This window comes from Pteropus medius, unplaced genomic scaffold (assembly GCF_902729225.1).
Source record: "Pteropus medius unplaced genomic scaffold, Ma_sr-lr_union100, whole genome shotgun sequence".
Classification (NCBI taxonomy): domain Eukaryota; kingdom Metazoa; phylum Chordata; class Mammalia; order Chiroptera; family Pteropodidae; genus Pteropus; species Pteropus medius.
The window spans coordinates 1,674,635-1,691,965 of NW_024354500.1; the positions used below are offsets into that span (position 1 = coordinate 1,674,635).

The 17,331-nt window shown below is 32.4% G+C and overlaps 1 non-coding gene and 1 pseudogene across 1 annotated transcript; both read right to left on the reverse strand.

The window, feature by feature from the left end:
• Positions 1-8,093: 8,093 nt before the first annotated feature.
• On the reverse strand, positions 8,094-8,212 carry LOC120595242 (uncharacterized; annotated as a pseudogene).
• Positions 8,213-8,863: 651 nt separating this feature from the next.
• On the reverse strand, positions 8,864-8,970 carry LOC120595276 (U6 spliceosomal RNA). The gene has a single exon (XR_005650778.1). It is a non-coding gene; the product is annotated as a U6 spliceosomal RNA (small nuclear RNA).
• Positions 8,971-17,331: the final 8,361 nt, after the last annotated feature.

The window sequence follows — 17,331 nt, forward strand, 5'->3', positions numbered from 1 at the left end:
AATCATTCTGAGGAAAAGATCTTTCAAATGAGACCTGAAAAGAATCAAATAAAGGAGTGTTCTAGGCAAAGGATTTGTGTACCGGACATCTACGTGCATTACTTAAAATCTTTCTGCAAACTCTATGTTCTTAGAATAAATAATTAGACATTAAATCACCAGATCAATGGGCATAACCAGTTTTTGATGCATACAATCTAATTTCCCAATACTCAGTTTATTTCAAGATATAATCTCATCAGCAAAGTATGAAAGTATCTATCTTACTGTCCTCCCAACAGCATGGGTATTGTGTTGGACCTTGATTTTTAAGTTACACTATGAGAATACAATTATTATTGAAAAAATCATAAAATATGTATAAATATTTAAAAATTATTGATGAGCCTACAGCTCCCAAATTTCCACCACCTAGAAATTATTACTTTGAACTCTTTATTGTATATTCAAGATATTTCTGTATGTACATATACATATTTAAAAGATATTATTGGCCTTGTATTATGGGCATTTTCCAGTTATTGTATTTTCTAGAATAACAACTGTCTACGTTATCAACTTAATTTCTTGAATGGGTTCCTACTGTTAGACTACAGTAAATTTAACCAATTTCATGTTGTTAATTTTTCTGCAGTTTTACTATTATGTATCTAAGTGTAAATTTTTTTTCTAAACTTATTTATCTTGATGGTGGCCTTTTGAGGTTCTTAAATTAGTGGATCACTGTGCTTCAGGGGTTCTTTGAAATTTTCAGCTATTGTCATTTCAAAATTGTCTCTGCATAATATTCTCTTTTTCAGGGACTCAACTTAAACATGCTAAATCTTCTCATCAGGTCCTCTAGGTCTCTTACTATTTTCTGAATTTTCCATATTTTCATCTCTATTTTGTTCTGGATAATTTCTAATGACCTATCTTGCAATTCAGAATATATCAAATATACATAATTCGCTTGTAAACTCACTCTTTGAGTTCTTAATGTTGACTTAGAATTTAGTTGTTATAATTTCAGGTTGGTTCTTTTGCATAATTATACCATTTTTTATAGTTTTCAGATTTTACTGAAACGTTTAAGTGTAGCCTTTACCTCCACTAACATGGAAAACATAACTGTTTTATATTTCTAATATCTGGAGTGCCAGAGGTCTGTTCCTGTTGAATGTTATTTCTGCTGATTGCAGTTGATGTCTAAACTCATTGTATACCTTGTAATCTTTGGTTGTTTGCTGTATGTTTATTTGAATAATTACTTTCAGGGGTAATTTGAGACCCAGAAAATAATACTTTCCTTCTGAGGGAAACTTTATTTCCTTCTACCATCCATGTAAGAGCAGTGGCCAACTGAGACTGTAGCTTGAAGTTCTGGGGACCATGTACATGTCCACTCAGAGTACATTTCATGTTGCCTCTTTCAGAGTCTTTCAGAGATCTGGGCTAGAGTAGGGCTATTTGTCTCTGATAGAGATTGAACTTCAATGTCTGCTTCACGCTCGAGCAAAATTCAAGATTTAAAACTAGCTGCTTACAATAGCCAGAAATTGACTGGGCCATACTTCTTTCAACTCTAATGCTCTCTCTGTTCTTAGTCTGGCATGTCCTTACTATCTTATTAACTACATAATCTATTTAAAAAGATGTTTTGTGGCTTATTTCAGTTTTTTTTAAATTGTCTTTTTTAGAGCATTAGTCTGCATTACCAATCCATCATTATAAAAAAGAGAAGTTGCCCCCACATTAATTCCAATTTGTTTGAAATTAATTTTATTCCCAGTTGTAGTGGTGGTTGTCTTACTATTACAAATGATGCCATTATGAACATTACTTTAAATATACTTTTGTGTTCTAGTTATTTCCTTATATTTCTACAATAAATTATTGTGTTCAAATGTTATATACTTTAAAGCCTTGACACAGATCACCAATTTATCCTCCAGAAAGAATCTATGTTTATTCCTCCTTTAGTTTTTCATCACAAAGTCAATTCCCCCCAACTCCCGTCCTCATCCTACATATACAGACATTCATGCATATAACCAAGTAATGATTTTTCATTTTTGGCAGATTGATGGACATATAAATATATATTTAAATATAAATATAAATATATATCTTCTTTTGAAGCATTTATTTATTTCATTTCTAGTGAGACTAAGTTTAGGTTCATGTTTATTGAACGTTTGTAGTTCTTCCTTTGTGAATTAATCAAATTTTCTCAATCATACAGTGAGTAGTCAATAGACAATTTTATTCCTACTTGTACTACTAAAGATTAGTAGATACAAATGTAATTACATAAAAAGATAAAATTAAAGTAAACGTAGTCAATAAAGGAAAAATAGCATGAAAATATAAGGCTTTAAATAAAGCACAAGTAAGACCAGAATTAATTACTTAAAGTAAGAATCAGAAAACTATGGCCTGGGGGCCAAATCTGACTTGCAGCCTGCTTTTATAAATAAAGTTATATTGGAACACAACCATACTCATTCATTTATGCATTGTCAATGTCTGCTTTCACACTACAACACCAGAGCTAAGGAGCTGCCACAGACATTGTACAGCTAGTAAAGCCTAAAATATATGGATCAACAGTAATTGGTCTCAATTCTTCCTAATGTGAAACATTGCAACATTTGTACTAAACTCCATCACAATCCTCATCATTATTATTAATGCTGATCTTGGTATTACTTAACATTGCTCTACAATTATATATGAAAAATAAATAAGCAGTATAACTGTTGAAGAGGATAACAAAATTGCCTCAAATATGAAAACACGAGAGAAAATAAGAAAAAATGTAAAATTACTAAGATATGTCATTGGGTAAAATATTAACAAAAACCGTAACTTTCCTCTACTTTATTTTTAACCAGTTAAAAGATGAAAATGGGAGAAATTTTCCTTTCAATAGCCATAAACGCATAGGCTAAGAAAAACACTAAGAACATCTGTAGTTTCCTTACAATTAAAACATCAAAATTAATAGTGAGATACATCAAGTGTTGGATTGTAAGAGTTAATATCACTGATACAGCAATTTTGTGTAAGAACACTTAGAGACTGAAAACAATTTCAGAGTAAAACAAAATTTAAAAACTCAATACTATATTACCTGATAAATAAATTTAAACTGTATGTGGACAAATGCATAGGTTTGAAAGATAACAAATTTTTTTGGGGGGTGGGGCAGGAGTGAAAGATCGAAAGTAGTTGCCCTATCTATCAGATATTAAAATTTATAATAAAACTGCAATGATTAAAACTGGTAATAGGATTAACAAACCCATTAATGGACAAATAAACAATCCTAGAGAAAGGCACTAGGATATATAAGAACCTAGCACATGATAAAAAAGGTGTAATAGAAACTGAAGATTTTATCAGTGACTATTGTGAGTTAGACAAAAACTAGGTTTAGAGCATCATCTCATCATCTCACAATATAAATCAAAATAAAGTTCAGATGGACTGAAGAATTAAAAGTAAAAAAGGAACAATGGTCGCCAAAGATTTGATCTCCTATCAAAGGCTGAGCATATGACAATTTAGAGAAACTGATTCTGTCTATACTGAGCTGGAGCTCAACCATTGTAACTGCTGAGCTTGGTTAATCAACACTGAATATAAACATTTGTTCATTAAAAATAAAACAATAAACTGAGTCACAATTAACATCTAAAAACTATACTAGTGCTATAATATTATCAGAAATTTTAAATGACTATTTTTTATCATGTTATTAATGGTGATCAACAATCACCATTAATACCTAATTTCTAATCAACAATCAAATTTTAAATAAGTTAAATATCTCAGTTGGAATGTATTTAAAGATTTCACTGATATTACTAGGTTTTGTGTTTAATATATTCTCATTGCAGAATTTTGTGTTATATATGTCTAAAGATAATGCACAGTATATATTTATTTTATTATCTCCTCATAAATCATCCCCCTCCCCCAGTTTTTTTTTTTTTTTTTTTTTTAGTTTCTACCCTTTTCTGAATTAACTCCAATTTTCTGACATCTTTCCAATAATGAACTATCCAGAAATTATGTGATTTTCATGTTAGGTGCAATAGCAAAGTTTATATTAAGGCAATCAGATCCAAAAAACGTCAGGTAGGAATGATAATTTGGACAAAGGTCCTGAAGTATGCCATGCTGGCCTACTCGGTAGGTCTAACTTCCTCTTAAAAGACTAACTTCACCAAGGGGGTAGAGAAGAAGGAGTAGTGGAGAATGAAAGCAGGAAGAGTGGCTAGGGACATGGAAAAAGTGAAAGAAAGCAAGAATTACTCATGACTAATGCTTTAGCTATTTAAACAATATTTTAATAATAAATGTTCTCTAGATTTTTTTCTTTCTAATCACTAGTACTCTGCAGACAAAATTACTCCCATAGGATTTTTACAACTTTTAAATATTAGTATGTGGTCCTTTGTCCATAGCTATTCGAAGTAATTTCCTTTTTGCTGTTTCCTATCTCATACTTTGGACTACTGATCATCTCCTCCCCAACTGTCAGCCTCTTCTTATGACACTTGTATTTTTGTAACAAGCAATTGGTTTTCTCTTTCTTCCATGTTAGTCCATGTGCCAACACCACGCAAGCACACATATGCATGTACATACACTATACTCACACACTTTCCATGTTTGTCCCAATCGCCTCCATTTACACTCCTATTGCCTGCAGTCTCAATTGATCATACCCATGTTTGCAACAGAAAATGCACATCCAAATCTACGCAGCCTCTTTTTCAACAAAAAGGAAACTATGAGTTTGCCTGTTACATTACGACAGCTTTACAGACATCAATTTTTCATCTTATTATATGATTGGATCTCCATTACATATAGTTAAGGAAAAGAAAAATATCTATCCCACAAAATATTCAGTATCCATCTAAATAAGTTAATAAAATTCCATATAGATGAAAACCATATCTGATTTTCCCTACCAGTGCCTGACCAATGTTAGGTGTTTCATAAATGTTTGTTGAATAAATGACTTTAAGATATCTAAGGAAGTCAAGAGAAAATAGTTACTGAGAAACAGGTCACTTTAGTGGTCACTGAGTCCTAATTAGGTCTAGATTAGAATACCATCTACACACTTACCACCACAAGCAAGTTTCTAAACCTTTCTGTGCCTTTGTTTCTGCATCTGTAAAATGGGGTAGCAACAATGCCTACTTCTTACGGCTATTTTGTGGATTACATAAGCTAACACATGAAAGCATTTAAAACTCTGTAAGCATAACATATATCTTTTTTTTAATGGAATTCTCAATCTTCCTTTACTGAAAAAAAAAAAAAAAAAAAGGACTGACTCTTCCATACAATCATTTGCCTAACATTTTTGGAGAAAGATGGTTGGGTCTTTAGAGGTCATTCTCCCCTCAGTTTTCTAACATTTTATGGAAACCACGTTTTTCTTTTAATGAATTGTTTGCTCTGGGCTAAAACGAAGATACAAAGAAGGCAAAATGTAGTGGTAAGTGAACTAATGGAGGAGCACATTTACTGAAGCAAGTGAGCAAATGGACCAGAAAATTATGTAAAGTATTACAAGATACTCTATTTAGCCTAGTGCATAAAACACCGGGTAAGGAGTTAAAAGATTTAGGTTTGAGGCCCAACCCTGACATTTAGTAACTTGTTTATCTTGCACAGGTTAACCTTTCTGAATATCATTTTTTTCATATGTCCGTATGCCGCAAACCTCATAGGGTTCTGATGGGAGTAAATAAGATAATTAAGTTTAAACATATACATAACAAAAATTTAGTTTTGCATAATAAATTCTTAACACTTTATATAAGGTATACTGGTCTTTTTCTTTCAATTTTCTTATTTAATTGATTCTCCATTTAATCCTGAAACAATACTAAATCTACTTAAATATTGTTCCTAACTCTTTAGACATATTATTTGCCACACTACATTACAAATACTAGAGTTAATAGACTGTAGTTCTGTGAAACCAATTGTTATATTTCTTTACATAAGTCATTCATTTTTAATTAAACCTCTGGTCTGCAAACATATTACTGTACTTCAAAACAGAATGATTTTTGTGGGGTTTGATTTTCTTTGCCATGCATTAAATTGTATCAACTCTTGATGAATAGTACAATCTATTAGAAATAGGAAGGACAAATTGTGAATACAATATAGTAGTTCTGTTCTTGCATCCAACAATTTCACACTCATGAAGTGCCAGGCACCGTACTAGAAGCCAGAAACTTAACCATTAGCAAGATCATCTTGATCCTGCCCTATACGGAGTACAATCTAGTAAAGATTTATAATTAAACAAGAATTATGAAAATCTGTAAGAATAAATGCTATGATAAGGCAGTACAGTACATCCTAGGAAGCTGAAAGAAAGATATCCTGGGCTAAAAATTGTAAGAAAGATATCCAGAAGAAGTAACTTCATGCCAAGACCTGAAGACATTAGCGGGGGGAAGCAGAGATTATATGGAAGAATGTGGCACATTTAAAGAAGTAAATTATCCACAGTATTAATAGCATAAAAAATGGGGAAGTAGAGATTATGTGGAAGAGTGTGGCACATTAAAGAATTAAAACATCTAGAGTTTTAATAGCATAAAAAGTGATGGTGAAACATAAATAGAAAAGCACAAAACACATTGTAGAGCTCCTACAATGTGTGGAACAGGCTCAGGAAGAACAAAAATCCATTGAAATACACTAAACAAGAGCATGGTCTGATCAGATTCATGTTTTCAGAAGCTAGTTTCAGTTGCTTTATAAAACAAGGACTGGTTTAGGAAAGCTTTTTAAAAGTAAGATGGGTTTCAGAGAGATCAACTGGGATCATACTATTGTATCTCAGGTAGGAAAAAAAATGATAGATTTGACAAGGACATTCACAGTGGAAAACTTATTTACTTATTTATGGTGGAGAAGTATCTAAGCTTGATGATTCCCTCACTGATTCATTCAGCCATTCATTTAGCCAGCAATAATTAAAATGCTACTTGGTCAGACAATGGGCTGTTGCTGTGTTAATATGCCTCAAACAAGACATGCCTGCCTTCACTTGTCTACAGCCTAATGGAATAACTGGGTAGAAATGACTAGCTTATTATTTGAGGAATAAAATAGATCCTTTCCTCACACCTTTCACCAAAATATCTTTCCATCCTAGTGGAAATGTCTAACAATCACTGGATAAGTGACCCTAGAATTCAGAAGAGAGGTCTGGGACTGATACACAGAATAGGGAGACCTCAGCACATGGATACAATTGAAGATGATTCTAGGAAGAGAGGGCACAGTGATATGAGAAGAGGAAACAAGGCATGGGAGAAAGGAATGCCAAAATTTAAGGGAGGGCGGAAAAGCAGCCTTTGAAGAAAGGTGAGAAGTCACAGCCAGAAATAAAAAGGAGACTGTGGTGTCCTAGAAGCCAGAGAAAAAGCGTTTCAAAAAGGAGAGTGTGTTTAACAGTGTCAAATGTACCTGAGAAGTCAAAAGTGAGAATTTCTACTGTATTGGACTTACTGGAATATAAGCCATTTTGACTATGGGAAAAGAATTTCCATGAAATGACAGATTGGGTATGATTTTCAGTGGATAGAAGTTAAGACAGTTTTCCCTATATTTTATATATTAATATCATACATTATCAATTTATAATGTCAGAAAAAGATAATTGACACAAACATTTTAACTACATGGTTGTTTCCACAACTGCATTCTATCCCAGATGTGTTCTACTTTGTCTCTGTCCAATATGAAAAACGGGACGTAAAACTGAACAGGATTTTAGATAAAATCTTACCTTCCTGGATTATGGTAGAACCATTACTTCCTTAATCTATAATGTACTTTATTAGACACTGATATGCCCAGAAATCCAATTAGCTTCTGGGGCAAGGGCAGGTAGTTCATGGGTAGGCATATCTCATTGATAACTCATAAGGAGTTTGTTGTATTTTTATTTTATTTTATTTTATTTTATTTTATTTTTATTTTTTAGGTGAGGCAACCCTTGGTTGACCTCACAGATTGCAAGGACCTTGTCATCTTACAATCCTTTATTTTATTTTTTATGCCTACAGCACTTGGTCTTCCTAGGTGGTCTCCCATCCAAGTACTAACTAGGCCCAACTCTGCTTAGCTTCTGAGGTCAGATAGGACAGGACTTGTTCAGAGTAGCATGGCCATAGGTCGTTGCATTGTTATTGACTAAATATTTTGTACATTTATGCTCTTTTCTTAAGTCTCTTCACTTGCAAGTTTTTATTTTTCTCCCAATTAAATATTTTTATTACAGATTGAACCTATTGTTCAACCTAAGACCTTTTTGGAGAAATAACCCATTTGTTTAACAAATGCAGTAATTTTTCATATGTTAAGCAACGATAAATTTTTTTGTGGAGTGTACTTTCTATCCTACCTTCACATTACCTCTGAAAGTGATTAGCATGCCATTTACTGTTTTCATCCAAATCATTAACAAAGATATTGACCAAGGATGACCAAGGATAGAGCTCATACACACCATCAAGGATCACCCTTCAGATAGACATCAATCCATTAATGGGATATAATCAATCAATAAGTTACTAACATGCTTCCTTATGCTATCATATAAGCTACATGTCTCCAGAATGACCAACAATTTAGCATCAGACACTCTCAAATGTCTTGCTGGACATTCACTTAGTTACAATAATGCTATGTTTCTTTGACCTGTCTAGTGAACACAGCAAAAAATAGTAACAATCATAACGTTTCAATAGGATTTGACCCAAGCTAATTTATAATATTTATCACTTTATTTTCTGTCTATTCATGAATTTATTTATTTATTTATTTTTAAAGTATGAAATGCCTCACAAGTTTGCATGTCATCCTTGCTCAAGGGCCATGCTAATCTTCTCAGTATCGTTCCAATTTTGGTATATGTGTTGCTGAAGCAAGCACCATGAATTATTTTAAATAATATAGTATAGAACATCTTAAGGTTAAAAATGTAGACCACTAGCCTAGAGTTGATAGAGTTGCCTTTCTCACTTTGAAAAATAGTAAAAAAAAAAAAAAAAAGGAACTCATATCTTCCATTGTTTCTGTTTTCTACAATTATGCTATCAGTGTTCTGAGATTTAATTCATCCAGATCAGGAAACATAAACACATTTCGATTATCTATTTGCTTACAAAATATGTTTAATATTTTAGTCTTAAATTTATTTCTAAAAAAAGAAGAATGAACTTGATGGTCACTCCATCTTCTCTCTGCAATGGTACTTTATATTAGAGTTCCCTGGAAGTACCTACTATCTTTATTCTGAGGTCGAAATCTTTTTTTCTACAATTCATTTAGAAAAACTGAAATAATTTTACATTAATATGCACTTGAATTCTGTTTCAGATATTTGTTCTAAGTTACTTCTGTTTTAGAACAATTTTTATTATTGTCAGAAATAACTTGAATATCCTTGATGATGGACTTATTGGGAAGACTACATTATCTATTATTCAGTAGGTTAACTTGAGTTTCTCAAAACCATTGCTCTGGATAATTAATAAATAAATCTGCCAATAAAATAATTCACGTGGAACTGACAACAAAGAAAATATATCTATTTGCCCAAATTTTCAAGCAGGAGCATTGTTAATAGAGATTATTATTTTCTTTTTTATTATATGATGCTTAGGCTTAGAATCCAAGTTACCTGATCCATCAAAAAAAAAAAAAAACTTCTTTTCTGCTAGAGTCTTCATAAGAGGACAGAGTGTAACATTGTTAAAAAGTAGTTCATCGCTTGTTATGGCAATACACCTTTGAAGGGCATGGAAATTACTTTAATTGGATAAATTAGATGTTCTTTGTGTCCATATGGAGTGTTGAATTTAATGATTTGGTTGAATGGATGTCAGTGTTTCTGTTCAATCTTTCAATTAAACTAATATTAATCTTACATTTTCTAAAGAAAGCTTAATAGCACAAGATAACTATATCTCTGAGACATACAGTAAGGTCACTGGTTATAAATGAGCCCACATTGTTTTTCTGAATAATTCTCTAGCTGAGAAAGAAGCTGTGGAAATTGTAGCTATACTAGCTTTTCTCCCTTTCAATCTCTCTTGACCAGCACTAAAAGATCTATTTCTCTCTTTTGTTACATTGTTATACCTGAGACTCAGTCACACTACTTCATAAGGATCATTTGTAAAATCGTCTGTTAATTTTTCGTTTTGTCTGTTTTAACTCACAAAAATCAAGATAGTCTTTCAATCAATGGTTTTATATTTCTGGAAGGTCTATTGTAAATTAGAATGCCTCTATTTGTCTTTCAAAACTAATTTCATGTAATTTATACAAAGTTTTAATCACATATCATCACACTAAGAAATGGACTGGGCATAAGTTTTCTTTAAAAATTGTATGACGATATAGTTATAAAATACTGAAATCATTTTACATGGCTCATAAAATTGCAAAATTTTGAGAGTGCTTCAATTTGAAAATGATTGGGGTTCTAGGAACACAATTCAGAGGCTGTAAAATTACAAGGACACTTCACCACTTCTGTTAGCATTTCTATTCAGAGGTGATCAACCAACACGACTCACTGAGCAATTTGCCGGGTATTTGTAGGAAAGCCTCGTTCTTAAAAATACAAAGAAACTCCAATAATTTTAAATTGAAGTATATACCATACATTCCCTGAAATCCAATTCATTCTTTAAATAAAAACATTACAACTTTTAAAATATAAAAGTCCTACTCACAACAGAACAACAATCTATCCCTTCCAATTCGAATGTCAAATCACACTAGCTGTAATTTCTCTCAACCTGGCATTTTCTGACGTGAGGAATTGTTCTGGTCAGCAAAGAAGATTACTTATTTCTTTTAAACTCCTGGGGTTATTACTCTAAAATTATCTCTGAATTTCTTTCCAAACATCTTGTGACCTTTGGAAGCCATTCTGAATTTAGATGAATTATGTATACTTGTGTATAAACATACAAACCTCTGTCTTCTCAAAAGCTATATTTGGAAATAAAGCTAAGTGTTCAAAAAAATGTATATAATTCCTCTGAGTCTAATTATATACCTATAAAACAAAGGGAATAGTGTCTATCTTAAAAGTCTATTGTGTAGTTTAGATGGGTAAACAGCCTACTACATTGCCTGATATGTCATAGATGTACAAAGTCACTATTTTGCTATAATCATCATTATCATTTAAATAATCATCGTCAACTTGAAGTTCCATGTTATATAAGAATCATTTGATTCCAACTATAGCCCTAACACAGACTATCATCTTGAGCAGATTACTCACATTTTAAGGTCTCATCATAAAATATTAACAATGATTATATCTGGATTGTGGATATTTTTTTCTATTTCAATTTTTTTCTCAACTATATTATCTGATTTTTATATTGAAAAGACATTACTTATATAAAATGAGAACAAATACCATGTATTAGATCGCCAAGCATACTTGGCACTTGCATATTTACAATGACTTCATTTATAGGCAGTGGAGAGATAACTGTATGGTGTTCCTAGGGAACTGAAAACAAAAGTCAGCATCTAAAGAGATGCGGAAGTTACATGAGCTACAGATGATAAATACATGTTATGAAACACCTCATGAGTCACAAATCCCAGACCTATGAGAGTTGGAAGGGAGGCCTCTCATCTCTAAGTTCCTCACTGTTAAATCTCTAGTGTTGAGAACAGAAAATATTGAGGCACAGATGGTATTCAAACACATTTGTTGAATGAATGGCCTGAATAAGAAAGTAAAAGTGGACTAGAGTGAAACTTGGGTCGAGATGTCTAAGCCACATCTTTTGATCCTAATTCCCTTTTCTTTAAATCTGAGAGTCCAATTAATCCTAAGAGCTTTATGGACAAGTAACTAGAACTGAAAAAGAAAAAGGTGGTCATGACTGGATCACACATTCAATAGAAGTGGAAGAGATTACACAAGAAGTTAGAATCAAGGAACCTGGCTTAAGCCTCTTGATTTAAGTCATGTTCACCAATCCAATTTCCCCTGTAAATGGGGATTATCAGGCACATGTACAGTAATTAATAAATTGTTCCTTTGTTCCCCATTGCACTATTGTTTGTTAACAGATTAGCTTCTCTGAAAGGAAGCCCAGAGGAAAGATGGAGTTACTGGCCAGCCTTGAACTCCAAAAGGTATTTTAAAAGCACCAAGGATGGCATCTAGGTTAGGAGTGGAATAATTATCTTAAAAAATCTCAAGTGAATCAAGACGGACTTTAAAAGTGAGTAAGAGTGCTCAGGTAAGGAGAAAGAGAAAGGCTTTCCTGCAAAAGGAACCTTGACAAAGTGACAGAGACAAAGCATCATGTGAGTAGAGAAACAATGTGCAGCACTAGAATTCTAAAGAATAATTTATAAGACAGAGAGGGATAAGAAATAAGACCAGCGAGGCTGGCAGGAGTCAAATCATGAAGAGCTTTGAATGCCAAGCAAATGAGCTTAGATTCTACTCTATGAACAAAGAAAAATCATTAGATAAGTCTAAAAAGAGAAAGGACACCAGCAGTTAGGTAGGAAATAGATAAAGCTAAAAACAGGGATATCAGTTTGGAGGCTATAATAGTTGAAGAGGAGAAAATTGACTAAATTTGAATAGTAAGATATAAAAATTGATGATTGCCTCAATATAGATTTAAACACATTTTGACAATTTTGAAGTACTATTCCTTTTAATCCAAAGGGGAACTGAAAAGACATGATTCTAAACATTTAGAATCACAGAAGAATGTGATTTCATGGAGTTTACTAAACTATATTGCCATTGGCAGCATAGAGGCTAAAAGTTGGAGAAACTCTGAATTTGGGACTTTCTGCTCTACTAGAAACTAGGAATTTCAATGAGGTGGAGCCACATGACCACAATGCTAAGGCACATCACTGAAAACAGAGATGGGGTATCTAATACAACCATGAAGAGTTCTAATAATTGCTGCTCCATATTTTCATCAAATGACAAAATGTAATAGACATTCCAATTGGTGGCATAATGATGACATCATCTGATTTTTCTATCCATTCTTTTATTCCTTTGTATTTGAAATGTCTGTGGAAAAACACTGGCATGCTAGGGATCAATTTAAGGGCATGGATGTTTGTATGAGGAACAGGAAACTTGAAAGAATCAGTATATTTCTATGGATTGACAGATCTGAGTGCAAAATCCAGTTTAACTATTTATTTAGTCAGAGCTAAATTTATGTAAAACTGCTAACATGCCTCTGAAGATCATAACCAATATTGCATTTCTTCTTTTCCTATGTAGAAGTCTGGATGTATTTGTGAATTTGTTTTGTTTTGTCATGCCTTGATAAACAAAAATTGACTCTATTGTCCTAGGCATATTGCCTAAACCTCACCTCTCTTAAGAATATTTTATTGTTTAAAAAAGTGAATTAAAATTAAACATTCATAAATAGTTCAACTCATGAAAGTAAATGAGATTTTTAAATAAAACCATTTGAGTAAATTAACTCTTTAATTTTTAAATTGAAATTTCATAACAATGTATATACTATTTGAACTTCAGAATTTATCACAAGAAGGCAAAGACTTTAGAAGATAATATAATTTCCAAAAGCTGATGTAGGTTAAAATTCATAGTGTCTGATAGAAAGTTCCAAGTCCAGAATTTCTCTGCATGTATATTAATTGTTAAATTTAGAATTTATATTTCTAAAATAAGTGGAATGTTTTATACAGGTATTAAATGCAAAGTTATATCACAAATAGGATTATCATTTTATGCAAGATTCACAACCTCTAAAATTTCCAGTATTTCTCAACTGCTTAAAAAAAAACACAAAATTATTTTAAACACATATAAATTGGTAGCAAACTGCTAACTGAAGACTGACTAAAACTCTTAAAATAATAAACATTTATTCATTAGAAAATCTATTTCTTTTAGAAATATGCATAATATTCTCTGCATTTCCATCTTCCTCTAATTCGTCATTATAAAACTTCATTGAATTTTTGATAGTCTGGTGTTTATTTATTACTATTTCACATTATCTTGAAATCATAATCTCCACCAACATTTCAGTTGCTTACTGAAGAGAGCATGCACACTTACCCTCTGGGTATTTTCCTCATGGAGAAATAAAAATATCTCAAACACTGAGACCTAAGTTGCATGAAGGACTCAGATTATCTATGATCTGTTTTACATGTCATAGTAGTGTGATGTGATATGGTTTCCTTCCAAAATCTGAATCAAAAAGATCAAATTTATTTTAATTGTTCAAGATTATACGGCACTTTGTTTCCACATACAAATGTGAAATCACAAATATCACAGTTAAATATACACCTAAAATGATTATATCATCCAAACATAATGTACATAGATGTTGGTCCCATAAAATCTAAGAATGTCACTCTCATTCTGTAGCAATATTTGGAATTACCTTTAGATTATTTATTTTAAGAAGAAAAAATAAAAAAAGTTTTCCTGCACAAAGCCAAAAGCAAGAGATCTATGTAGCTTGAAAAACATGAGTGTAACAGGAGCAAGTGTGTATGATTTAAATCATTAAACAATCAATCATTCATATTTATTGAACACCTATTATGTGTAAATCATTGTTTCATAACTGACACCTGGGAGAACCTTGACCAAATCAATAATTAAACTGTGAAAAACAAGCCCAGAGGTGCACCGATTCTTTCTAGTTTTCTATACCTTAGATTTACATTCATGCTATTAAATTGGCCCCTGGTGTTATGAGATTTAATTAATCCATTAATTTCAAAATCACAATGAAATTTATGTGTTATAAAGGTATTGGCTAAGGGTGCATGCACAATGTTTCATTCCTTATCTAATGTTAAGGACCCCTTCACATGCCACAGTTAAATGAACAGGTGTCCTAATCTTTCAGAAACAAAATATACTAGCAGTTGCTAGGCTCCCCTTAATTGCTTTAGTCATTCCAGGTTTAAGAGTATCTTGGTTCCCATTTCCCTATGAACCATGATTCTTACTACACTTTCTTGATTCCTCTCAATTATTCACAATCATTTTATCTACTACAGAATAGCTTTAACCCAGCTCGATTAATTTACACATAGTCTATATCAATTCTCCTAAGATTACTCATGTGTTTTGATTCAATTAACTATTCTTTTCACCAAGAACTATGGAAGAAAATTAAGATTATTTATTTGCATACTATAAATCAAAAACTCAAAATATGAGAATAGCACCAAATTTGTCATTTCCAAATATCTTACACTTGGCCCTATAGCATAATGCTACCATAATATGCATTTATCCTCTTGAATTGGATATGGCTTATAATTAACAAAGTAGTATAAATAACAACTCCTAGATCATGGTCTAGCTTCATGGGACCCTTATCTTCTTGTTCAGCAAAAGCCAGTAGAAGAGACTAAGGACACAGGATATTATACAAAAAGGATGTCTATAAGATCTACCAGCTATGATTTGAACAAAGAGTCTTCAGTCTACCCTAGTTCTTGACCCTCACTGCTTATAGCAGTCCTTTAGAGGAAGAATAGCACTGTGTGTTATGGGTTTGCACTGGAGAGAAAGTGTGGTTTATTTCCTCCATAGCTTCATTCTGAATCTTATTGCTCAACTGACGTATTTTTCTTAAGAGTGCAAGTTTTTACATAAGATTTTTCTTTGGCTAAGTCATACTGTCTACCCCCAATACGTCCCCTATACTTACTCTCCAAATATGGCCTATTTCTCTGAGATAATAGAGACAATCAGCAGAAACCTTTCATAAGCTCCCACTACCAAATCAACCCACACATATGCATCCAGTTACATACTTTCCTCTTTTTGTAATGGCTTAACTGTTTTTTATCCTATTTAATTAAAACATCTTCACCTTTGCATTAGATCCCATCCCTCTCACCTTCTCAAAGATATTATTCCAGAAATTCTCTCTTTCCTGCACTGTCATTATTTTCCCCTCTTCTTATTTTTGCCCATCAGTGCATAAAAATGCTATTGCTACCACTTTCTTTAAAAACAAACAAAGCTTATGGTAAAAAACTAATATTTGACAGGGGAGCCAAGAATACTCAATATTGAAAAGACAGCCTCTTCAATAAATGGTGCTGAAAAAATTGGATATTCACATGTAAAATAATAAAACTAGACCCTTATCTTATACCACTTACAAAAATTAACTCAAAATGGATTAAAGACTTAAATGTAAGACTAGAAACCATAAAACTCTTAGAAGAAAACATTGGAAAAAGGTCCTTGACATGGGCCCTGGCAATGATTTTTTGGATATGGCAGCTAAAGCATAAGCAAGTCAAAAATGAACAAGTGGGAATACATTAAACTAAAAGTCTTCTACACAGTAAAAGAAACAATAAACAGGATGAAGAGATAACCTAAGGAATGGGAAAAACTATTTGTAAACCATATGTCTGATTAGGTATTAATATCCAAAATATATAAGGAACTCACACAACTCAACATCAAAAAAAATTCCATTAAAATAAATAACGGACCCGAGTAGACATTATTTTAAAGAAGATATACTTAAAGCCAACAGGTACAAAAAAATTCTCAACATCACTAATCATAAGGGAAATGCAAACCAAAACCACAATGAGATATTGCCTCAGACCCATTAGAATGGCTATCATTAAAAAGACAAGGCATAACAAATGTTTGTGAGGATGTGAATAAAATGGAACGCTTGTATACTGTTGGTGGCATTGTAAACTGGTACAGCCACTATGGAAAATAGTATGGAGTTTCCTCAGAAATTTAAAATAGAACTACCATATGATCCAGCAATTCCGCATCTAGGAATATATTTGAAGGAAATGAAAACAGTTTTGAAGAGAAATCTGCACACACATGTTCACAGCAGCATTATTTTCAGTAGCCAAGATATGGAAACAACCTAAGTGTCCATTGATGGATGAAGGGATAAAGAAAATGTGGTATATATACATAATGGAATATTATTCAGCTATAAAAGAGAAGGAAATCCTACCATTTGCAAGAAAATGGATGGAACTTGAGGGCATTATGCTAAGTGAAATAAGGCTGACAAAAATTGATACTGTATGATCTCTTCTATATGTGAAATCAAAAACAAAAACAAAAAACCTATTAGAAAAAGAGATCATCAGATTTGTGGTTACCAGAGAGGGTGTGAGAAAGAGGAATTGGATGAATGTGGTCAAAATGTATAACCTTCCAGTTATAAGATAAATAAGTCCTGGGATGTAGTGTACAACATGGTGACT